Source organism: Lithobates pipiens, unplaced genomic scaffold, assembly GCF_037356315.1.
Source record: "Lithobates pipiens isolate NorthernLeopardFrog02 unplaced genomic scaffold, aLitPip1_a1.2 Scaffold_1, whole genome shotgun sequence".
Classification (NCBI taxonomy): domain Eukaryota; kingdom Metazoa; phylum Chordata; class Amphibia; order Anura; family Ranidae; genus Lithobates; species Lithobates pipiens.
The window spans coordinates 210,776,644-210,802,751 of record NW_027507685.1 but is presented as its reverse complement, the minus strand read 5'-3'; the positions used below and the strand labels follow the sequence as shown (position 1 = coordinate 210,802,751).

Here is a 26,108-nt window from a genome sequence, read left to right as displayed (position 1 = left end):
TAGGTGCAAATTTCTGCAGAGCATATAGGGCAGGCCCCTACTTTCAAACATCCAACTTACAAACGTCTCCTACTTGCAAACGGAAGGAGACAACAGAAAGTGAGATGAAAAAAGACGGACGGCAAAAAGAAAATATACAGGGGTGAGAACCCTTCCCTATGTTTTCCAAAAAGCTTAAAAATAGATTTTTTGACTGGAGCTACACTTTAAAAATGTACCAGTTCAAAATTAAAAACAGATTCTGCTTAACACAACAAACCTACACAGTCCTTGTCTTGTTTGCACCGCCTGTATACTCCTGTTCTGAGTATATAGGGCCTATAGGTTACCCTTAATATGCGTACAAGACCCAAAGGGGCTGGTAATGGGCAGGGGGGGCTACCTATGACATTTTCTCAATGATTTTCATCCATATTGCCAGAACCAGATATTACATTAAAACTGCAAGCAGTTTTAAATGACTTTTTTTCTGTTCAATGTCATTTTGTGCAGGGACTGTTCTAAACACGGGAAACACGTGGCACTTCACAGGCATACTATAGACACCCCCCATGCACGAAATTTAAAGGAATATTTCACTTTTTTTTCACTTTAATAGTTATTAAAATCAGTGCTCCCAAAAACGTCAGTTTTTAAAAACATTTTAGGCATTGACCCATGTCCCCTGGGCAGGAGCCAGGTCCCCAAACCCTTTTTAGGACAATATCTTGCATATTAACCATTAAAATTAGCACTTTTTATTTCAAACGTTTGAGTCCCATAGACTTCAATGGGGTTCTAAAGTTCGCACAAATTTTCGGTCCATTCGAAAGTTCTGGTGCGAACCAAACCGGGGGGTGTTCGGCTCATTCCTAATCCTGAAACAAATATGTGTAAACATTTGACAGCACGTTTGTAGGAATATGTCTAAAAGTCTAATGACAATATGGTCCAAACAACCCAGTGACACCTAAAAGAGTAGGCACCTCATCCCCTAAAAAATATATATACTGTATCAAAATCAGGGAAGGGAAGGGTGGGGGGAAAGGGGGATTTTTCTACGGTGCTAAGTATAACAAAAATCTAATAGAATATACTAAAAATTCATAGAAATTTTATTAATATACATTAAAAAAACATAGGGACAGCAAATGCAGGATATAAAATTGTGAGGAACAGTATACGCAGTGTTACTCTGCAAGAGGAATCCCAGAAGTAATCCCTTCTGGGATTCCTCTTGCAGAGTAACACTGCGTATAATGTTCCTCACAATTTTATATACTGCATTTGCTGTCGCTATGTTTTTTTAATGTATATTAATAAAATTTCTATGAATTTTTAGTATATTCTATTAGATTTTTGTTATACTTAGCACCGTAGAAAAATCCCCCTTTCTCCCCCATCCTTCCCTTCCCTTATTTTGATACATGTCTAAAAGTCAATTTTTTTAAGATTCCGAAATACACTGGAAAACTGGGTCAGTTCACAATGACTAATAATAATGTATGAAAAGCACATCATGAAATAAAACAAGATTAAGAAGAACAGGGTGCACCCTTTCTTGAAATTTGGCAGCTGACTGCAGAGCCAATATTGATAATTGCAGGTCAGCACAGTGCATTGAAGGCAACACATTGTAAGTATGAACTTAGACCAAAGGTGAAACTGATACCATAATCTTTGTTTGTCAAAAGCTTCACATGACTATTGTGTAGTAAGGTATTAATATATATATATATATATATATATATATATATATATATATATATATATATATATATATATATATATATATATATAGTTATTTATTTATTTATATATATATATATATATATATATATATATAGTTATTTATTTATATATATATATATATATATATATATATATATATATATATATATACATATATATATATATATATATATATATATATATATATATATATATATATATTGCAACCAAAAATTATTTTGCTTTTGAACCTTTGTCAGGTTTTTCATGTTCCCTAAGCACCTTTGTTTAAGTTGAATGTGTGGTCAAATGTACAATCAATCTTTGCACTGATATCAAGCAGGCTTCTTAAGGCCCAGCACTCCGTGGCTACCTTGCTAAATGGTGGTCCTCGTGTGTTCCTTTGCTGACTTAACTTGTGACCTGTTACTAATGTTGGCCTGATAACCTGACCTGCTCCTGTCTGCTGGTCTGCATGGCAATGCTCACAAGATACTGGCTTTGGCTATCATCTAGAACTTGTCTCTGCATGCTCCTCCTGTGCTTTGCTGACCCTGGATAGATGTCAGTACTTTCTGCTGACTACTGTTTCTGTGCACCCACCTGTGACCTTCTGCTGAAGTCTGTCTGACCAGTGGAGATTTTTACATGTCTGTACCAACTTTGAGGTCCAGACCTCACTAGACCTACCAATGCTCATGTTCCCCCATTGTCCTTGTGTCACTTGTCACCCCCACCAGACTCATTTGGGTTGGAGAAGCAAGAGAGGCTAACCTCGCCACCTTGGACATCCACCAGACACATCTGAACACTGAAATCCTACTTCTCTCATAGTATGCTTTTTTAACTCATTTAGGACCCCCACAGTAAATTTACTGTGGGTGCGTGGCATGGCCAGGCTCAGCAACGTAAATATACCTTGCTTTGCACATGTGCGCTGGTGCACCCCTTCCCATAACTGCTGTATCCACCAGACACAGCAGATTGCGATTCTCATGAGTGACCAGGGTATCATGTGACTGCTATGCGATCACATGAGCGCAATGTATGCACAACTGTTATGAATGAATTTAATTCATATCTGCTGTACTTACTGTAGTTATGCTGTGATTGGCCCACTGAACCTGGCACCCTGTACCATATCTACAGTTAATCACAGCATGTCATCAGCAAGCACAGCTGTTATGAATGAAACCCATTTATGACAGTTCAAATAATTGCTGTTACTGTGATCATCAGTGTAACAACGTTCACAATACAAATACATTTGTGCTATTGTGTGATACAATTGAGCACTGTGCTATTTTACCTGGCAGTTGCTTGGTCATGCAACACTGTACCCAAATTAAATTTATATTATTATTTTTTTTTACACAAATAGAGCTTTCTTTTGATGGTACTTAGTCATGACTATATATACAAAATATTAACAAAAAATACTGAAAATTTTGAAAAAAAAACAAGTTTTTCTTAGGTTCTGTTATACAATTTTGCAAATAATGCCACGTACACACGTAGCCGACTATCCAGCGGACTTAGTCCGCCGGACTGTCCGAACGGGCTACTTGCCCACACTATCCGCCGTACTTTTTAAATGAACGGACTCGCCCACACACGCGGAGGAAAGTCCGCTCATTTTGAGCGCGTCTCCAGGTAGGCGGGGCCCCGCAAAGGAGACGTCGCTGGTCCCGCCACCTGGTATGGACTTAAAGGGGAACCCCAACGCCCCTCTTCGGTTCTTCTTGCCGGGCCACCGCGCCTTCTTCTAGCTGTTTTACAGGCGGTGGCCCAGTCTTCTGTCACCGCTGTCGCCGCCTTCTGTTCTTCTGTTCTTCTGTTCTTCTCTTCAGATGTTTGCCTCGTCGCATCCTCCGCTCACAATGGCACAGACGCGACGCGCGGCGACTTATATAGGGACATCACCGGATGATGTCCCCGCCCATTATGGTGTCACAGTCCCAGAGGATGCTGGGACTGTGACATCATACTGGGCGGGGACATCATCCGGTGATGTTCCTATATAAGTCGCCGCGCGCCTTGTCCCCGTCATTGTGAGCAGAGAGAGCGACGAGGCAACATCTGAAGACAAGAAGAGAAGAACAGAAGGCGGCGACAGCGGCGACAGAAGACCGCCTGTAAAAGAGCTAGAAGAAGGCGCGGTGGCCCGGCAAGAAGAACCGAAGAGGGGGACAAGACCCCCAAAGAGGGGGACAAGACCCCCGAAGTCGGAAGAAGAGGGCGGCGAGGAAGAAAGCTGGGCTCCTCTGCTAGCAAAAGTGCTAGAAGAAGATAGCGGAGGAGTCCGGCGAGAAGACCCCCGAAGACGGAAGACCCCCAGAGCTGTGCAATAAACTATTTTAACCCTTGTGTGTTGTGTTTTTTTTTTACTTTTTTTTACAGGTGAATGGGTAGGGGTACATTGTACCCCATACTCATTCACATAGGGTGGGGAGCCGGTATCCGGGGGCCCCCTTATTAAAGGGGGCTCCCAGATTCTGATAAGCCCCCCGACCGCAGACCCTGACAACCAACGGCCAGGGTTGTCGAGAAGAGGCCCTTGTCCTCATCAACATGGGGACAAGGTGCTTTGGGGTGGGGGGCCTGGTACGGCTCAGGAGGGGGGGGGCGCTCGCTCGTCCCCCCCTTTCCTGGCCGGCCGGGTAGCGTGCTCGTACAAGGGTCTGATGTGGACCTGGGGGGGACCCCCACACAGATTTTTTCGGCGTTGGAGTTCCCCTTTAATTCCATACCAGGTGACGGGGCCTCCGTCTACCTGGAGGCGCGCTCAAAATGAGCGGACTTTTCTCCGTGCCGGAAAAGTCCGCTCATTTCAAAAGTACGGCGGACTGGCATATCAACGGCCGGATTGTCCGCCGAAATGCGAGTCCGGCGGGAAGATTGGAGTGCAAAAATACTTTCTAAGTCCGCCGTACTTTCAGGTAAAAAAAGTCCGCCGGAGGCTACACACGGGGGGATTGTCCGGCGGACTTGAGTTTGCCGGACTTTTCCACCGGATTGTTTGATCGTGTGTACGTGGCATAAGTAACCTTTCCTCCTAAATTTAGGCCAACAATCTATTCTGCTACACATTTCTTTGGTAAAAAATAACCTAATTCAGTGTATATTATTTAGTCTATCCCATAGTTTTAAAGTCTACCAACTATGGTATATTTTTGAAAATTGATCAATTCTGATGTACTCATTTCTTGAGGCCCTAAAATGCCAGAACAGTACACATGCTCCCCCGCCCCAGTGACCCCTTTTGTAAAGTAGACAGTTCAAGGTATTAATTAAGAGAGATGACAAGTTTTTTTGAAGTTGTAATTTTTTGTCACTTTTTTGAGAATATTAAAAATATTATTTTCTTTTCATAAAGCTGTCATTTTAACAAGCTATTTCTCACACACAGCATAGACATACTTAGAATTACGCCCCAAAAAACACTCTCCTACTGCTTCTGAATATGGCAATACCACAAGTGTGAGACTTTTTCACAGCATAGAGAGGCACAAAATCCAAGGGGCACCTTCAGGTTATTTAGGGGAATAAACTACACATGTAATAATGATCAGGTACACCGAGCAGGTGCCAGGGGACATATGCTGCATAGCACCAATGCTGCATCCACCTAGGCAAGTATGATTTTGGCAAACTTGATTCCCATACTTCTCTTTTAAAATCTGCTTAGTGTCTCCCTGTGAAACTGAGGCCTACTAAAAGGACTTAAATACTGAGCATAGAGTAATTAAAATATGTCTGCCGTTTTTCTGTGAAACAGTACACTATGATTTAGATTTCTTGATTAAAAATGACCTGGTGTTTCCTTGTGAAATTGGAAATGTTTGGATACATTGCATTAAAGCAGAACTTCACTCTCTCAATCAACATTGACTATTTGTAATCCTTATGCTGCTAGAATTAGAAAATAGATAGGAGAGTATATTCAATTTGCTTGTTTTAAACTTTTTTTAAAAAATGTCTTCAATTACTTCCTAGTTTCCATGCCTAGGGAAATGATGTCATACATCCCAGGAGTCTTCAGTAGAGGAGGGGGGGCTTTCTTGGCTAAGCCCACGCTAAGGGCAGTTGGATTCCAGGAAGTAAGTGCTACAGAAATCATTTGCCCTTTACTTAAGCCAGAAATACTTATTTCTCTGCAAAATGAAGCATGGGGACATGGATGGATGGGAGAGTTGCTTTGAATAGTAAAACCAAATGAAATAGCATTTTTGGTTTGTAGTTCCACTTGAATTTGGTACAATATTTCTGCCTTTGTTCTGTGAATAAATGCACTCTACTGTTTATCCCTAGATTAAAAGCTGCCTGTTGTCTCTCCTTCAAAATGCAGCCTAGTAAAAGCTGCTTACATAGCTTGCCTAGACTCAGTTCAATGATTTGGCTTTCTTCGTTAAATAATACACACGTTGATTTATTTTCTTGAAGAAAAAATAAACGAATGGTATTGTTCCCTGTCAAACTGCAACCTAGAAAAGGCTCCTCACACAACAGTGTTTTCAACCTTATTTTCAGTCAAGGCAACCCTTTAAATTGCAAACAATCCTGGAGCACGCCAGTCTGTGGGCTTGTTCATACAAGGAGGTGCGTGCGAGTGCAAGTGCTTTTTTGCATGTCCCCATTTGTTTTTAATATGTTGCTCTATTCTCATGAAACACGCAAAAAAGGTGCTGGCATGATTTTTAAATTGCGCCTCACAACAATGCATGATACTACAGTACAAGTACACATACATGCAATTGGTGTAAGCATGGGGGTGCCATTAAAGCTCCCCATGCATTTGCAAAAGGCAATGCATCTTTTTGCGGTGTGGGAAAATGCTTGATTTCACACTCATTGCCGTATTGTGAAAAAGGCCCTTAAATTTAGTTTGTAACTTCAGTGGTCTACATTTTGTAAATCCCCCCTCCCCCACCATCTCCCCTGCTAACACAAATCCCCCCATCCTTGCAGTTTGGGGGGGGGGTTGTGCAGGGTTTAATTACTGCCCCCACCCATTGAACATGAGCAGCCTGGAGAGGAGATAGGGGAAGGTAATCTAGCCCTTTACATTCAAGTCATGAAGAGGGTTATTTTGTTAATGTCTGTGTAAAGAGAGGAGGGAGAGTGCTCACCCCTCACCTCCCCCCTGGCCTCCTTTATGCTGTTATTTGTATCCTTGCTGAAAGCTGTGCAAACGGCCTGATCTGTCCTTAGCAACCGATGGCATCATCGGTTGGCAGGACGTAGGCAATCAGTTTGCACAGCTTTCAGTTTTTGCAGCAAGAGTAAAGATTTTAGAGTAGAGGAGGAGAGAGTCAGGGGGTGGTGAGGGGTGAGCTCTCCCTCCTCTCTGTACACAGACATTAACCCTTTCATGATCTGACTGTAAAAGGCTATATGTCATTGTGCACCCCTGAGGACTCTTTGTGACACTCCAGGGCACCCAAGTTGAAAAACTCTGGCTTATAAAATAATTTTTCTCTTCAACATGCAATCCTCAGCTAGCCATGTGTTCATGTTCCAGTTAGGAAATTCTACATACATTTCACTGCTCCAAGACTTTTCAAATAAGAAAGGTCAGTGTGCTTTAACATGTACTTTATTTCAGATTCTGTATTTTCCATACAACACTGAACTATTCACATGCCATTCCCGGGTCTTTATAGCAAGAACAATGAAAGTCTACAAGATATTGCATTATTATTTACAATTTGTAAAGTGATATGAACAAGATATCAAATAACACCAGAATATACAATGATCCCTCAGCGAGGCACAGCCAACATCTCATATTCGCACGGTCTTGAAGCATTGCTGTTGGGTTGTGGTGTAATTTCTATGTACTTTCTGTCCACGGTGGGTTTCAGAGTAAATCTTTGCAGAATGGTTGTAAAAAAAAAGGAAGAGTTCCATGCGAGCCAGACCTTCGCCCATACACATACGTTTTCCGGGGAAAGATGAAAAAAATATAAACAAAATACTACTAAAAGCTTAGGGTTAGGCCAGGGCCAGATTAAATATTGGACATGTGCATTCATTTTCGTCCGAATTTCGGGTATTTTCATCATCGTTTTAACAAACGTGCAGAATCCGAAAACCGAAAGATCCAAAATAAACCAATGCTTTATTTTCGTTTTCGTTGTGACAACAATTCCATATAGATAGGAGATTCGACATGACACTGAAAATAGCAATCTGTGTCCATCGAACCTGTGGTATGTGCCTAACCTTAGCTCTATTAGTCCAAGAAGATTATTCTACATAAAGAGAAAAGATTTGACATAGAGAAAAAAGATTTGACATTATAGAGACAATAGCAAAAAAGTTTGAATGTGCCTAACCTAACTCTATTAGTCCAAGATTATTCGACAAAGAGAGAAAAGATTTGACATGAAGATTCGACGAAGCAGTCACCGCGAGCGGACATTTATGGTCAAATGCTCCGCCCATAGGCTATAGAAGAATTCTAATGTTGGTTGACCAGTAATAATAATTAATAAATATAATTATTACTAGTGTCATACAACATTAGAAATCTACTATAGCTTGTAGGGGGAACATGTACGATTGCAGCGTCGTACAGTTTAGCTGCTCCATCGAATCTTCTTAGAACATTAGACAGACACCATAAGCCTTCAATGACAGATTCAACCTTAATTATTTCAGATTTTTGGACAAATGCACTTTTTAATTAAACAAAATAAATAAAAACGAATTTCAGGTGTAACTGAATAAATGTATTTTTCGGACGAAAACAAAATTTCAAAACAAAATATTTCCGTGTGCACATGTCTATTAAATACTATGTTGACCTTCAGTTAGAATTTCACTGTTTATAAAAAACAGAAAACTTTCTAATGTTCTTTCTACCCAAGCTATCCCTATGTGCTAATCTGTCATATACATAGTCAAAGGTACCTTTGAATTTGCAACTCCCTGTTAAAATTTTTAAAAAGTGCATTTTAGTGAATCACTTCTTGTATCATCATGTGGTCATCTGGGAAACTTCATAACCCATCATGCCCTGCCTTACTGCATTACAGAACAGGGCATGTTTTACCACTCTAGATTACACCTCCCTCATCACTTTACCACCTCTTTTTTATTCCCAACCACTTTTCTACTTCTTCCTTTAAAGGAGGCCATACACCGTATCATCTGATTGTACAATCTCCTTTAGACCTACCATCAGTTATGTAGTGCAAGGGCCTGCCTAATTTAAAGGATAAGTTCACTTTTGTAAAAAAATAAATAAATGCACATCTTTTTGCAGGTAAAGCAATGTGCATTTATAATTGTGTTTTCACTAGGAGCCTGGAAAGTATTGCACCTGTGATCAGCAGATTGCAGGTGCAATGCAGGACTCCTGCAGACTGTCAGTGTAAGCTGTCTGTTCGTACCTTGTACAGGTAGGCAGTTATACAATGAGAGGCAGAAACAATGAGCTACCTCTAAGGCACCCTGGTAGTTCATCGAGAACTGCAAGCCAGTAGCTGCAAAGAACTCTGGGAATGAATGAAGTGGGCAGAGCCCCGCACGTTCGCTTTTATTTTTATTATTTTTATTGTGACAGCGTTTTTGATAATATAGAGACTATAGAAAAAAGCTTTTTCTTTCCTGCAACATTAATGTTGAGGTACATTAAAGTGGTTGTAACCCTAAAAAAATAAAATTAAAAAAATCCTGTTCCTTTAAAGAATGTTAAACCGTGTAGTGCTTCTGCAGTGTCATTTGTCCCTTTGTATGTTGTAATACCTGGTTAATCCTGCCTATTACTGTGTCCCCCTTTGTGTACTGACCATGGTAGTCATGACTGCTGATCCATGACACAGTGTTCAGGTTATGTGCCCCTGTCATCCCGGTGCTCTCCTCTCTCCCCTTCTCCCCCTACCTCTCTCCCTGTAAGCTCAGGAGTCTGTGTAGTGAGCTGTCTCCTCCCTGCCTCTTCCCTCCCCTCCTGCCGCTAGTTAGTCTGTAATAAGTTAGTGATTTCAATTTTTTTCTGGGGGTCCCCTTATTAAAGGGGCCTCCCGGGTTCCCATAAGCCCCCCGCCCGCAGAAACCGAAAACCAACGGCCAGGGTTGTCGGGAAGAGGCCCTTGTCCTCATCAAAATGGGGACAAGGTACTTTGGGGTGGGGGGCCGCAGGGTGCCCCCCTTCCCCAAAGCACCCACCCCCCCCATGTTGAGGGCATGCGGCCTGGTACGGTTCAGGAGGGGGGCATAGGGGGTTTCCCTTAAAATCCATACCAGACCCAAGGGACATTGCCGCCTATCTTTCCCGCTTGCTGCAATAGGAAAATGTGTTTTTCCTATTGCAGCGAGTGCAAGATGTACAGTATCCTGCAGCTGAGAACCAGCGCGAAATATTCTCGCGGGCAGGTGCTGTAGCTGCCCTTGCATCGTATTTGGTCTGTAGGACTAGCATACAAATGAACGGGCTTCCTGATAGGAACGTGGTCCGGTGAACCAAGATTTAAAACATGTTCTATTTCTAGGTCCACACACGATCGAATTGTCCGCTGGATTCCAGTCCGCCAGAAAGTCCGACCGTTTTTACGTGGCATTAGAGATCCTTCATCTTCTTCTAGGTGAAAAAAATGGTCTTTAATATTGGCATTGGAATTCCATACCTCTAGGAACCCTTGATATTGTTTCCATAGACCTCCATTTTCCAGGTACTTTGGGTGATTTTGGATCTTATTTTTTACTTCTTTGGAAATGCCATTTGAAGCTTATGTATTAATTCCAGTTTAATTTATGTATATTCTATATATTTGATTTTTGCAACTCCCTGTTATATTGCAATTAACTATATGGATAACTTACATTATTGCAGCACTCTTGTAGTGTTTGAGATTAATTGATGTTTGCTCATCGAGGCTCATTGCCACGTTGAGCTACTTGGTGACAGGGAGAAGCCTTCAGGACCTCAAGTTCTCTACAGGCATCTCCCCCCAGGCTCTGGGGATCATTATTCCAGAGACCTGTTCTGCCATCATTCAGCTACTGCAGAAGGACTATATGAAGGTAAGTTTTATCCTTAAACATCACATTCTATGTATTTCATGATTGCTAATGTCTTGCATTTCTTTCCTCATTCCCTAATTACCATCATTGCAATATGCTCTAATTCATATGCTCTGCCCCTTTGTCCTCATGCAGATTTGCCTCACTAACTTCCCCACCATGCTCTTCTTGGCCCATAAAACTATAGTCTAGTCACTTAACAATGTCTTTCGGCAGCTCCATAGTATTGCTTTCCCCTAAACACCCCCTAAAATCTCTACAAATGTGATGTGTGTGCTTCAATTCATGCAAAGTGACCTTTTCTTTTTTTGGGGGGGGGGGGGGGGGTTGTGCCAAACTCATTAGTAACCGCCCTCTCCCCAACTGCTACCTCAGCTGATAGCAATCTTCTATCTGATGACTTGACCAAGCCCAATACACACTATACCTACCTTTTTCATGATCACATTTATGGACGAATTCACCAAAGCATGTAGTGTAAGGGCCTGCCTCAATACTTTCAAATGCTATTTTTATTTTTTTAACACATTCATTTTCTTGCTATGTAATAGCAGAATGTCAAAATGTGCTTCCATTTAGTTATTATGACACTTATTACCTGTCCGGTGGGCTGCCAATAGTGTAAGTAAGGAGGGGCTTCCCAAAGTATCACACATTATTTAGGCATTCAGCTCTCAATCAAGTGGAGAGGGTTACCTGTCCTAAACATCCCCCCTCATTTTTTAGCAAGGGCCCATCATATGGGGGGGGGGCGATGGGGGGGGGGGGGGTTATGACTCTCATAAGGGGACCTTATACTTTAGGCTTTAAATACTCAGTTCACAAAATGTTAGAAGAATTTTTCCCAAAAATGTGGGTGTCTAATCTGCTTGCAATGTTGATTTGTCAGATTACTAGTTTTTGTTCTTGTTTCACTACACAGTGTCCTTCAACGCCACAGGAATGGCAGACTGTGGCCTCCCACTTTGCCAGTTTTTTTTAAGTTGTTCCTTTTTCCCAACAGTGCAAACCCAAGTTCAGAGCGAGATGAGGGGACAGTCTCTTCTTCAGATAATCTTATTATGTTGTGGGTCTGCTACACACACACCTTGTTTTTGTTAACTAATGTATGTAGTGAATTACTGACCAAAATCGTGCTCATTTTCAGCACCATGGCAGGAAAATGGCATGATTGTCCAAATTTAGACCTCACTGTGGGTGTTGTTTTACTAAAGGCACATCCACTATGCACTACAAGTGCACTGCAAAAGTACACCACGAAACTGCACTTGGAGTGCAAAGTGGAGTTGCCTTTAGTAAATCGCACTCCTTCTCAGCACAAACTAAAATTTGACTCCAAATAGATTTTATGCGCAATGAAAAAGTAAGTCACACATTGTTGAGAATTTAACCTTTTTAATACAAGCACATTCACATGTGCGGTTTGAAAAGGTTTTTACAACAAACCAAGAGATTTTGTGTATCCAAAACAGAGTTTAATCAGTTTTTTTTTCCTTGTTTTTGTGTAAACAGGCATGTATCAAACCGTAAAATACAGAACACAGGAACTTACAAAGTTCAACTTTGAAAAGTGAAGACAATATCAGACATGAGTATGTACAAACTGGGCTGATATTGCCTTCATCACATGGGGTGTCACCCCTGAAAAAAAACAAATTTGGAAGATGCACACAGTGTGTCAACATGTGCTATCTCCCATCATGGGGGATCAATGTACATGCTTTGGGGCTGCAACCCCTTCATCTCAGACACTTTCCACAAAACACGTACATTGATCCCCCATGATGGGAGATAGCGCATGTTTACACACTCTGTGCATCTTCCAAATTTTTAATTTTGCAAAATACAACATTTTGTTTTTAAAATAGCAAAAATAAAACCCTATCTAGTTTTTGTTGTTTCACACTCTCCCCAAAACATCAATGATGTTCTTCATTTTATTTTTAACATCATTGATGTTTTGTTGGACAATTTCCAAATCCTGATTGCACCCCATTATCTCCCTGATCAAGATCTGGGCACTTTCACTGGTAAAACGGGAATCTTCTTCCACATCACCTACAAAACAAAGCAAACAAACACACCATGTAATCCAAATATGGTGATATACACTGATGAGCTTACCGGAAGCTGTGTTCTCCGACACTCACCTGTTGTGGTGACAATTTGTCCAACCTCCACGATCTCTCCTTCCTTCTCCTCCTCCTGCTCCTCTGTTTCTGCTTTTGGAAGTTGCCCTTCTTTGGGAGGGGTGTGGTCACTGGTGTCCTCATACTTGCCGAGTCTTCTCTCCCCTATGAGAATGTAAACAAAGATTAATTAGCACACAGAGGGCCGAAATAGGAATCAGAAACATTGCTTGGAAGTGTTGTACAATTGTGTTTTTGGGCCGAGTTACAAGGTGAGAACATTATTGGGGACACTTTGTTAAGCTGGAATACTTCCCTGCAGAACGATGTTTCATACGAACGAACGAAACCATGACCTTGAAAGTGGCCATTTTAACCACTTTCAGACCGGACCATTGTGCTGGTCAATGACCAGAGGTCTTTTTACAATTTGGCACTGCACTGCTTTAACTGGTAATTGCGCGGTCATGCAATGTTGTACCCAAACAAAATTTGCGTCCTTTTTTCCCCACAAATAGAGCTTTCTTTTAAAGGTATTTGACTGACTCTGCGATTTTTATTTTTTGCGATATAAACGTAAAAAAAAATGATATTTTCTACTTTTTGTTAATAGAAAAATCCAATAAACTCAATTTTAGTCATACATTTAGGCCAAAATGTATTCAGCCACATGTCTTTGGTAAAAAAAAAGTCAATAACTGTATATTTATTGGTTTGCGCAAAAGTTGTCACATCTACAAACTAAGGTACGTTTTCTGGAATTTACGCAGCTTTTAGTTTATGACTGCCTATCTTATTTCTTGAGGTGCTAAAATGGCAGGGCAGTACAAAACCCCCCCCCAAATGACCCCATTTTGGAAAGTAGATACCCTAAGGAAATTGATAAGAGGCATGTTGAGCCCATTGAATATTTTTTTTTTTTTTACACAAAGTTGTCACTAAATGATATATTGCTCACACATGCCATAGTTATATGTGGAATTGTACCCAAAAATACATTCTGCTGCTTCTCCTGAGTACGGGGATACCACATGTGGTCGACTTTTTGGAAGCCTAGCCGCGTACGGGGCCCCGAAAGCCAAGCACCGCCTTCAGGATTTCTAAGGGCATACATTTGTAATTTCACTCCTCACTACCTATCACAGTTTTGAAGGCCATAAAATGCCAATATGGCACAAAACCCCCACAAATGATCCCATTTTAGAAAGTAGACACCCAAAACTATTTGCTGAGAGGCATGTTGAGTCCATGGAATATTTTATATTTGGCACAAGTTGCGGGAAAATTACAAACTTTTATTTTTTTTTATTTTTTTTCACAAAGTTGTCACTAAATGATATATTGCTCACACATGCTATGGGCATATGTGAAATGACACCCCAAAATAAGTTCTGCTGCTTCTCCTGAGTACGGGGATACTACATATGTGGGACTTTTTGGGAGCCTAGCCACGTACGGGGCCCCGAAAACCAAGCACCGCCTTCAGGCTTTCTAAGGGCGTAAATTTTTGACTTCACTCCTCACTACCTATTACAGTTTTGAAGGCCATAAAATGCCAAGATGGCACAAAACCCCCACAAATGACCCCATTTTAGAAAGTAGACACCCCAAGCTATTTGCTGAGAGGCATGTTGAGTCCATGGAATATTTTATATTTTGCCACAAATTTTGCGGGAAAATTACAAACTTTTTTATTTTATTTTATTTTTTCACAAAGTTGTCACTAAATGATATATTGCTCACGCATGCCATGGGCATATGTGAAATGACACCCCAAAATAAATTCTGCTGCTTCTCCTGAGTACGGGGTATGGGCATACCACATATGTGGGACTTTTTGGGAGCCTAGCCGCGTACGGGGCCCCGAAAACCAAGCACCGCCTTCAGGCTTTCTAAGGGCGTTACAGTTTTGAAGGCCATAAAATGCCAAGATGGCACAAACCCCCCCCACAAATGACCCCATTTTGGAAAGTAGACACCTCTAAATTTAGGGATACACTAGTGAGACTAGGTAATAAATGGCGGGTGCCCTGAAACTATAAAAAAATAACTAACCAACCAGCGTCACCTGTAACAGTTATATGGTGATCACTGGTGAAAGGGTTAACTAGGGGGCAATCAGGGGGCTTTATGCGGTAGTATATGGGGGTCCCTGGTGCTATAAAAAGCTGCGGCGAACCTAAATACCTACCCACCTAACTAGCGTCACCTGTGACACTAATACAGAAAAACGATCGCTTATTAGGCTGGGTTCACACTGGAGCGATGCGGGAACGCCACAAATCCGCGGTGGGTTCCCGCATCGCATGCCTCCCGGCGGCAGTTCACACTGCCCTATGCGAACTGCTGGGATCCGATTCTGCTGCGGACCAAAAAAAGGGTCCCGTGCGAATTTGCGGCGGGTGCTGCGCAAATTCAGCCATACTATCTGTATGGCTGAACTCGAATCGCACAGAGATCGGATGTGATTTGCACTGCAGTGCGGTGCGAATCACATCCGTTCTCATAAACCGCTGCAATGTGAACCCAGCCTTAGTGACACTGGCGACGGGGGTGGTCACGGGGTTAAACCTTTATTGGGGGGGTTAGGGGGATACATTAGAACTAAAGGGGGACTAAAGGGGGCTAACCCTAACAGTTATTACAGTCACAAATGACACCAATGCAAAAAAAAAAAATGCAATTGGTGTCACTGTGACTGGGGGGGCAGGGGTAATTGGGGGGGGTGATCGGGGGGTGAAGGGGGGGTGTGAGTGTGCCTGGCATGTTCTACTGTGTAGTGTCGTGTTGGTGCAACTCACCGATCCTCTCTCCTCGGTGCCGGAACAAAAAATACCGACACGGAGGAGAGATTACATCACTTCCTCTGCCTGTGTTTACATTACAGGAGAGGAAGTGATGCAATGCTTCACTTCCATTCGTCAGGAGCGATTGCGAGGGGGTGGCCATGAATGAATGGCCGCCCCCTCATCCCAGATCGCTCCTGCACGGATACCGACCGCCGCTGGCACCGGGGGGGCCCGATCGGGCCCCCCACCCGCGGGAAGGCAGGGACGTACAGGTACGCCCATATGCCTGCCCGTGCCATTCTGTCGACGTATATCGTCGTGCGGCGGTCGGCAAGTGGTTAAAATGCACAACATGAAATCAAAGCACAAGGAGCAGTATGCAAGCAAGAATAATCATATGAACACACGACAACTACTTACTTTTTTTAAGAACACGCTTGATCCTTCTGTACTGCTCGTGCTCCCTCAGTTTGAGGTCTGACCAGCGTTTTCTCAGTTGATCCTTGGATCGGTGTACCCCAAAATTCTTATGAAGACTCTTCACAACTTTATTCATGATCTTGGCCTTTCTGATATTTGGGTTTGGGTAAGGTCCATACTTCCCATCATAGTCGGTCCTGTTCAATATTTCCACCATCTCCAACATCTCTCCAAAATACATATTTGAGGCCTTAAATCTTGTCTTCCTGGATCGGGACGTTTCAGGCTCCGGGCTTTCCTCACCCTCCTCCTCGTTAGTGGAACTATTATTAGTGCGCACCTGCATTCTCTCTGCCATGTGCTCTCCCCACTGCGCCAGAAGCGAAGGGACGGGGAATAGTCTGGAAAGAACGTCAGGGGCGGGCGGAGTTTCACGCATGCGCACTGTATATAAAACGCAACACGCGTGTATCGTCCGTACGATCTGGGAAGAGAGTGAGGCGCGGACGTGACGAACGTGGAAACGAAGGTAACATTTTTAACTTGGTGCTTCACTAGACTAGACTGCTTCTATCTAGGCCGATGTTGGGACAAGATTTGGAGGGTTTTTAATGGCATTATTAGTATTTGAGGGTTTGTCTTGTGTTGTGTCTTGCAGACAATATGGATCCTTTCACAAATGAAAACTTTATGGGGCTATTCATAGAACTGTACATGGAGATGCCCTGCCTGTGGCAGTTCCACAGCAAGTTTTATACTGACAGAACAAAGAGGAACGCAGCACTGGAGAAACTGCTTGCTTTGTTGCGGATCATGGTCCCCACAGCAGACATGGCCTATCTGAATCGGAAAATTGGGGCCATGAAGCTTACATATCTCAGGGAGAGAAAGAAGCACCTGGAGTCCTTGAGAGCAGGAGATCCAGATGCCGGTTATTCCCCCAGGATGGTATACTTTGACAGGCTGCATTTTCTGGCAGACCAGGGGGTACCCAGGCCACCACTCAGGCCACCACTCAGGCCACCACTCAGGCCACCACTCTCCAGTCTTCCTTCAAGGCATCCTTCACCCCCAGCTAAGGCTTCTAATGTCCAACCTGGGCCTTCCAGGCAGCAACATGTGGTGGGGCCCAGCTTGAGACAGGTATTGCATTGTTGAACATATTTCTTGTGTTACATTTAATGATGTTAACTAGATGTTCTTATTGATCAGTAAGTTGTGATTTCTTAAAGTGGTTTACATTTTAAGAGACAGTAGTGACCAAAAATGATTGGGACGGGAAAGAAAAATGCTGGGCCCAGAATGATAGTCTGTTCTATTTGGTAACATTCACTTTGCAAAAGCCAGGAGCACAAAATGGTGTGATTGATGATCAAAAAACTAAAACTATGTCCCCTTTTCATACACAGGAAGACCTCAGTCAGGGGGAGGCTGTGGCAAGTGGCAGCCAGGAGGTCGACCAACGCCCTCCTCCTCCTGCCCCAGCTACAGGAGCCCAGCCACAGCCTGGAAGGATGCCTGGTGGGAAGTGCCCAAGGAAGACGAGTGAGTGATGGCCTGGGTTGAGTCCGGTCTGCCAGAAGATGCAGCCTCTTGAAGATCCACATCCTGGGGACAGAAATGGCATCTGAATTTCCTGCTCTCTAGGACTTCGGGACCAGACTTCTCTCCCTGAGATATCTACTCCTCAGGCCACCAATTTTTTCAATTAGAATTTGTTCATGTCTGCCCTGGGGGCCAAAGGCTGCACCAAAGTTAAGAAGTTTCTCCAGTGCTGCGTTCCTATTTTTAGTTTATAGCGACCAAAATAAAGGTTTTTTTTGTTTGATAAAATACTTGTGTAATGTGTTTTACTTCCAAAAGGCCAGTTTATTTGTGAGCAGGCAGGTACATTTCAAAAATACAAAGTGAAATTAATAACAAGAGGTACCAACACCAAACAACCTCCTGTAGATTAAAAAAGAAAAACAAAATATCAAAAATAGAATAATGTTGTTGTAAGTTTACACACAAAAAAAACACAAAAAAGGAGAAATGAGCAAACTGTCTTTAAAGGAGATTTTTAGGGAATCCCCCCAAAAAAGCATCCAAAAAAGAAAAAAACAAAATTGTGTAGATATGACGCAGACTAAAATTGTATTGCTGAAATGGTTAAAAAAGAGTAATGAAATCCTCTTCGGGAGAAATGTGTGTGAGTATGAGCATCAAAAGAAGTTCGTTCTTGCAGCATTGTAAAGAACAAGAGAATGTGCTTGATGAAAGAATTTTTAACATTGCAGCGTGACAAATGTGCTATATCGCTTACGAGCAGTAGTTTTACCTGAATGAGCACTTCGGAATTTGAATGTGAGCATGCGTGGCACCTTATCCGTCAGAGTAGGCTACACATGATCGGAGTATGTCCGACCGGCCCAGTTGGTCGGGAAATATTTCCAACAAGTTGGAAAATTGGGTCCGACGGATATTCCGACGGAATCAGTCTGATGCATACCACACACAGTCGGATTATCCGACAACGCGGTCCGATAGGACACATGCCGACGGATTCTCTGACCGTGTGTACAGGGGCTCAGACAGTGTTGACCAGTTTTGACTGGATTATTGATTCTCTTATTCATTCTCTGCTCTGATGACAACACTAAAATTTGGGATTTTTCATCTTTTTTTCTTACTGATAATACCAGGACTAATAAGGAGAGTAGATCTCACTGGTTTAGTCACAAATTGCAATAAAAATTTGACATTCCACAACTTTATTTAAACCAAAAAAAAATTTTATTTGGCCTGTTATTTACACCTGTGGCGGCAGTTTTATTTTTTATCATACATTTGTGAGTTGATATTTGAAATTAGCTTTACATAAGTAAAAGTATACACATTGCAGATACTATTAGTTTCTACAGACACAATTCTTTATTTAGTGTTAGAAATAAGTGCACATGAAGCTCAATTCATAAAGTTCAAGGACGAGGATCTTTATTTTAGCCAAGTGACTATAATGATTAGATCCCATAGGAGTGAAGCTAAAATAACTGTCATTTACTGAAAATAAAGATTCTTATCCCCATGAGCTTTGTGAACTGGGGCTGTATTCTGCATGGAACACGACCATTGTTTATATTAGGAACCCACTGTATATCTAAAAATGATTAGCTATACTTGCTGGTACCTGCTGAAAATGACATGAAGGCATCACTCTTCTTAAAGGTGCCATTCGCATTAAGAAAATGTCCAGGGTCAAATGTGTAAGGGTTTTGAAGTGTTTGGGGTCCTTTAATATTGAAGTCAGGATTGGAAACACCAAAGTTCCCTAAAAAAATTAAAATTCAATTGGTTAATGGGAAGCAGTTGCAGGCAAAAAAGAAAGTAGTATTAAAGAACTACAAAAAAATACTAAAGTACTTTAACAGTAAATTATTTATTTACTAATAGCAAGTATTAAAAGACCTAAAAAAGAATGCAGGCTGCAGTCTATGAAGAATATTACAGGGGCAGTGACCAGAGACACCAACTATGTCCTGCTAGTTCTTCACACACTCAGGTCCATGCAAGATCAGTACTACGCCTTACCAGGACAGGAGTCACAAATTCACTTCGTTTCACAAGGCCTTGTCAACTCAGTGTTTTCAGGTGTAGCTCATATAGGAATCTTATCCAGCACCTAAGGCCCCTCAGACAAGGGTAATCAAGATGGTGGGCCTATGTGCCCAGGAGAACCTTCTTGGCCACTGCCATTGATGGACCCTTCATTACTAAATCACCACTCACTGCTGACCAAATCGGCAGCTAAATTTCAATTTCCTCAAGGTATTGGCTACACCATTAACTTCTTAGAAAGAATGCGACACCAGTATAGCATACTCATTTGAAGAAAAGGACATTTGCTTTAAGATTTAATGAGTACATTATCAGAGAGTATTTTATAACAGTAAAGCATACAGTATTACATAATGCTCAGTCTCTAGTCTATATTTTTGGTGGAAAAAGCAGTTCCACTGTCTTTGGTCTCCACTCACTGCTTCTCCTAAATTTCCCACAACCTAATTTATATATCCCTTGCTCAGCTAGGGTGATGGAAACAAAGGGCCCTTAGCAATCCATGAGCAGGACTACATATTGTAAAAGGAATACAGGATTCAACAAGAGCAAAACCGAGGAGAACAGGGACATCCAGTGGTTCCTGCAGGAACTACAACAGACATTCTCTCAGATGTATACCAATAATGATCTCACACCCTGTTACATGGCTCCTCCCTATACTCTATGTGTGAATGGAATGCGTGTCTCCACAGTAAATAACTGTAACCCTGATTGGTTGGTACAATCCAGTTAGTATATGAGGTAGTTAATGATAATATTGCACTGTATAAGCTGATGTGTCTGCGGTCGGCCTCCAGCACTTCACGCCTATGCCCAGATCAATAGGCACTTTGTAAGTAGTTTTGGGAAATTGCCCTTTTTCCCTACTCCTCTCCCTCTAGATAGACTTATTATATAATTTCCTTAATCTTTAATATACGTTTCAATGTCTTTAGAAACCAACTTCATGCCTGCTCCTGAAGAGTAGCGGTTGCCGACAACATTATCCAATCACATATTTTCCGTTGGAAAGTCCGACCGTGTATACAGGGCATAACAGTTCCAGGTAAATGTGAAAACAGTTATCTACTAATGTTATCTAGTAAACTGAGCAACCGTGGTAAAGCCATAAAGGTCCCTCAGTTTACCCTAATCTGACTTTTTTATAACTTTTTGCAGCACATGCAAAAACACAGCTCCATAGAGGAGCAATTTTTAGCGTTCTTCTAGGAACCTGTGCTGTGTAACTTCCTCTATCTACTTCTAGTGTCACCGGCCAACAGGGATGTAACTAAATTTCATGAGGTCCCATAGCAGAATTCTGATGGGACCCTTCTATTTGGGACACTTGGAAATGTCTGAAATTTTTGTAATAGAAATATCAGATAACCTCCTTTTCATTGCTGTATAGGCTGCTATGGCTATAGTTACAGATTTGCAAATCACATTTCAACTTCCAAAGCAAGTTTGACTTTTATTGGTTGTTGTAAATATTTGCTTTTCTTTGCACATTGTGTTTTCTGAGTGTGGCTTGCAGCAAAGCAATGTGTTCCAACATCACCAGAGGCTGTGTTCCAGGATCACCAGACTACAGGTTGTGATGTGACTTAATGCAGTCCAGGAATGTCTGGGTGAACAAATTAATTCATATTTGTACTGGACTTGTGTCAATGATATCAGAATTCATTGACAGGTGCAATTGACCTGTAGTTGACCTCCTCCTGATCTGAATTTGACATGCTTCAAGTAGATTTTGCATTCAAATAGGCATGTATAGGAAAGCAAATCTCATCTGAAGCAAGTAAACCAACACAGGCCTTTACTCAGCAGGCAAGTTATGCTCTCTTTATGCATGTCAAAGTTAAGGTTTTCAGTCTAGACATGGCAATTACCCTTATTTTTCTGGTAGGAAAAGTTGGCATTACCTTGTATTTCAGGGTATTTGTGTAGTATCAAGAAGGCATATCTCAATGTTACACTTGTAGTCTCAGTCCCAGCAAAGAACAGGTCAATAACTGTTCCTAGTAAATTATCCCTATGAAATTCTGTTTTTGGGTTGTTCTTTTCCTGAAAAAAATATTTTAAAGTCATGTTAGCAAAGAAATGGCACATAAGGCTACCACAATGCAGGTAAGCCCCCACTAATCCTGAATCAGGCTCCCTTCCTGGCTCATACTGTTTTTTGTTTCCCCCCTCCAACTTCTCATACCTTCTCATACCTTCTCAGTAGTTTGGATAGCTGCCATTAGGCAGAGGCAATGGACTAATCATGAAACTTTTACTAGAAGCTCTCACATATTAACAATCAATCAGTGCATGGGTCAGTACCTTTTAAAGCAGCCAACTACCCTAGAATCTACACCAAAAGCACTGTATGTACACATTACAATATGGCATCAAATGGCATTTTACTACTTCTCACAAAGCATTCAGCAAAAGCTAAAATAACCTGTTAAAACATTTCTTGCATTAGAAAAGAGATCAGATACTGATACTGAAGAATTAAAAATCACACTCACCCCTTCCATTTTTATTAGGAAGCAATCTATGAAGTCACGAGGGCAGTTCTCATCCAATGTCTCCTTGTGAGCTTCCACCATTTCTATCACAAACTCCTTAAGCTTTTCAAAAATTTTAAAAACTTTCTGGTGGGGGCCAGGTACATTGCTCATTAAGGTTGGGAACATATTAAGAAGCTGAAACAAAGTTTTAATTGTGGTGTTAAATAATGAACAATACATCTCCCTTACATTGTAAACATCCTGAACCAAAACAAGCCTCCAATATTCAGAGTTTTTCTGTCTATTGTTAACCTATTGCTATCCTTTGAAATTATGTGCTAACAGTGGGAGGGGCTTAAAGAGGCATCGTTTAATAAGGCCTTTGTCTACTTTGCCTTTGGGCCTCCACCCAACACAATACCCCACCCCCTCCATTACCAAATCCACCTCTAGCACAAATTCTCCCCTCCCTAAATTGTACTCTTCAGACCTTGTCATTGCATTGCTGATGACTCCCTTGTCAGAAACCATGAAATCAGACCGAGACAGAAGTACAGTTAAATCACACTTGTTTAATAATAAAAGTAAAAAGAACAAATGTATTCAAAACATAGCAGAAGTTCAGTAACCGAAACAGATAATCAGCCAAGCAGAAGTCAGGGATCAAAGTAGTGGAACAGCAAGCAGGATCTGGAGCCAGAAGGGATGTCAGCAAAGCCAGTCTTTAAACAGGCAGGAGATAGTTTCTTGTGATGTGATCAAGGCGAAGGCAAAGCTCCTCTGGACTGGGCGCCTTAAGTAGGCAGGACTGACAAGCAGGATCATCAACAGCTGGGTAACTGTGGAGAGAAATGGGAGCTAGCAATTAGCCGACAGCTGAGCGGTCAGCTCAGAGAAGGAAGGGCTGAGGCCAGCCCTGACAGTACTTCCTCCTCAACAACCCCTAGCCCTGGGTGGACCACCATTCTTGAGGGGAAACGTCTATAGAAATCACGGAGGGGTACGGGGGCAGGCATGTCCGAGGATGAAACCCAAGAGAGTTTCCTGGACTGTACCCTTTCCAATGCACCAATTACCGTATGCGCCCACGGAACCTACGGGAGACAACAATGGACCCTACTTCATACTCCAAATGGTTCTCAACCTGTACAGGGTGAGGACGTGGCACCGAGGTGGTAAAGTGGTTGCAGACCAAAGGTTTTAATAAGGAGACATTAAATACATTTGAAATATGCATATTAGAAGGATTGTCTAATGCATAAGCCACTGGGTTAATCCTGTGAATAATACGGAAAGGCCCAATAAACCAAGGTGCAAACATCAGTGAGGGAACACGAAGTCGGAGGTTGCCAGATGACAGCCAGGCCCTGTCCCCAACTTGGTAGGAAGGTGCAGGCAAGTGTCTGTGGTCAGCATGGAGTTTGTACCTATTATGGAACGAAGACCACGGAGATGCTCCTCTAATGCAGGAATACTCTGCAGGAAACAAATGAGTCAGGCAACATGGAAGGTTAGAAACCATAATTCACCATAAATGGGAACAATTGGGAAACAGAATTCAAGGCACTGTTGTGAGAAAACTCTGCCCACGGTAATAGGTCTTACCAGTTGTTATGATGGTCAGAAATATAGCAACGTAGGAATTGCTCCAAGGACTGATTGGCTCGTTCTGCAGTGCCATTAGACTGCGGGTGATATGCAGAGGAGAAAGCAAGCTGAATTACCAACTGTGTACAAAAGGCTCGCCAGAACTGGGACACAAACTGACTATCCCTGTCCGAGACAATCACCTTGGGTACCACATGCAAGTGAAAGATCTCCTGAGCAAAAATTTAAGCCAGTTCCTTAGAAGTGGACACCTTCTAACGTGGAATACAATGACACATCTTTGAGAACCAGTCAACCACTATAAGGATACAGTAAGTGTTGGCTTGGGAGTCGGATAACTCCGCAATGAAATCCATAGACAGGTGAGTCCAAGGTCTTTCTCCATTGGGTATGGGTTTTAGGAAGCCCACTGGAAGGTGTCGTGGAGTCTTACTCTGAGCACACGCGGAACAGGCAGCTATGAAGACAGTTACATCAGCACATAGACTAGGCCACCAGAATTGTTGGTAAATGGCCCAAACGAGTTGATTCTTCCCAGGGTGGGCAGCTGTCTTGGGAGAATGGTAAGTCTGGAGCACGGCAGTATGGAAACTCTCTGGGACAAAGCAGCGGTCACAAGGTTTCTCAAGAGGAGCATGGACCTAAGCAGCAAGAATTTTGTGACCCATAGGATAAGTGAGACTGGTGCGAACCGTAGCCAGAATATGATCAGGAGGAATCACAGGAACCGAAAGCAATTCCAACTTGGAAGTGGAGGAAAATTGTCGTGACAAGGCATCAGCCCTTACATTCTTAGTACCGGGTAAGAATGAGACAATGTAATTTAAACTTGACAAGAAAAGAGACCATTGCGCCCTTCTGGGACGCTGGCACCTTGAGCAGCCTCTGCACGGCCGGGCTGAAAACACAAGACACGTGGGGGGCGGGCTGAGTCACAGGAGCTGGGCAGAGGGACAGGAGGGGGGCATCATCACAGCAGGTGGGCAGAGGGATAGGTCGGGACAGCATCACAGGAGGAGGGCAACGGGACAGGAGGGGGCAGAGGGAGAGGTAGGTGCAGTGTTACAGGAGGTGGGCAGAGGGACAAATGGGGACAAGCATCACAGGAGGTAGGCAAAGAGACAGATGAGGCCAGTGTCACAGGAGGTGGGCAGAGGGAGGAGGGTGGACAGGTGGGGGGCACCATCACAGGAGGAGGGCAGCGGGACAGGAGGGGGCAGAGGGACAGGTGGGGGATAAGCATCACAGGAGGAGGGCAGAGGCGCAGGTGGGGAGCAGTGTCACTGGAGGTGGGCACAGGGAAGAGTGGGGGCAGTGTCACAGGAGGTGGACAGAGGGACAGGTGGGGGCAGCATCACAGGAGGAGGGCAGCGGGACAGGAGGGGTAGAAGGACAGGTGGGGAGCAGCATCACAGGAAGAAAGCAGAGGGACAGGTAAGGGGCAGCATCACAGGAGGGGGGCAGAGGGACAGGTGGAGGGCAGCATTACAGGAGGTGGGCAGAGGGACAGGTGAGGGCAGCATTACAGGAGGTGGGCAGATGGCCAGGTGGGGGCAGTATCACAGGAGGGGGGCATCATCACAGGAGGAGGGCAGAGGGACAGGAGGGGGCAAAGGGACAGGTGGGGGGTAGCATCACTAGAGGTGGGCAGAGGGAAGAGAGGGGGCAGTGTCACAGGAGGTGGGCAGAGGGACAAGTGGGGGGCACCATCACAGGAGGGGCAGAGGGAAAGGTCTGGGGCAGAATCACAGGAGGGGGGCGGGGGGCAGAGGGACAGGTGGGAGGCAGTGTTACAGAAGGTGGGCAGAGGGACAGGAGGGGACAGCATCACAGGAGGTGGGCAGTGTCACATGAGGTGAGGGACAGGTGGGGGGCAGAGAGACAGGTCTGGGGTAGTGTTACAGGAGGTGGGCAGAGGACAAGGTGGGGGCAGCATCACAGGAAGGGGCAGAGAAACTGATGGGTGGTGAGGCCCATGCAGTCCCAGTTAGGGAGGTGAGCATGGGGGGGTTGAAGAGGTGCTCATACACCAAGAGTACAGTGGTCAGGAGGCAGAGGGTTTCAGGCAGGTGTCTATCTCTGACAGCTGCTGAGCTCCTCCTGTCTATCTTCTCTCAGCAAGAAAGCTGAGCCACATTGTGCCGCTTGAAAGGATGAGATCTGTGCCCTCACACCTCACCTCTGATGCCAGCTCCCCCCTCCTCCTCCCCACTGCATCCAGTCTGGTCTGACTCCTGCTCCGTCTAGGCCGGCAGGGTGGGCAATCTGAATGTATACTCCATCCATCCACCTGGGGGCTGGGCTCCCTGCTGCTAAAACTAGGAGTGCTCCGCTCCTATTTGGGA

At 43.3% G+C, this 26,108-nt stretch overlaps 1 pseudogene; it reads right to left on the bottom strand.

Moving 5' to 3' along the window:
- Positions 1-7,472: 7,472 nt before the first annotated feature.
- LOC143987699 (cytochrome P450 2H2-like) overlaps positions 7,473-26,108 on the bottom strand; it is a 39,705-nt pseudogene continuing 21,069 nt past the window's right edge.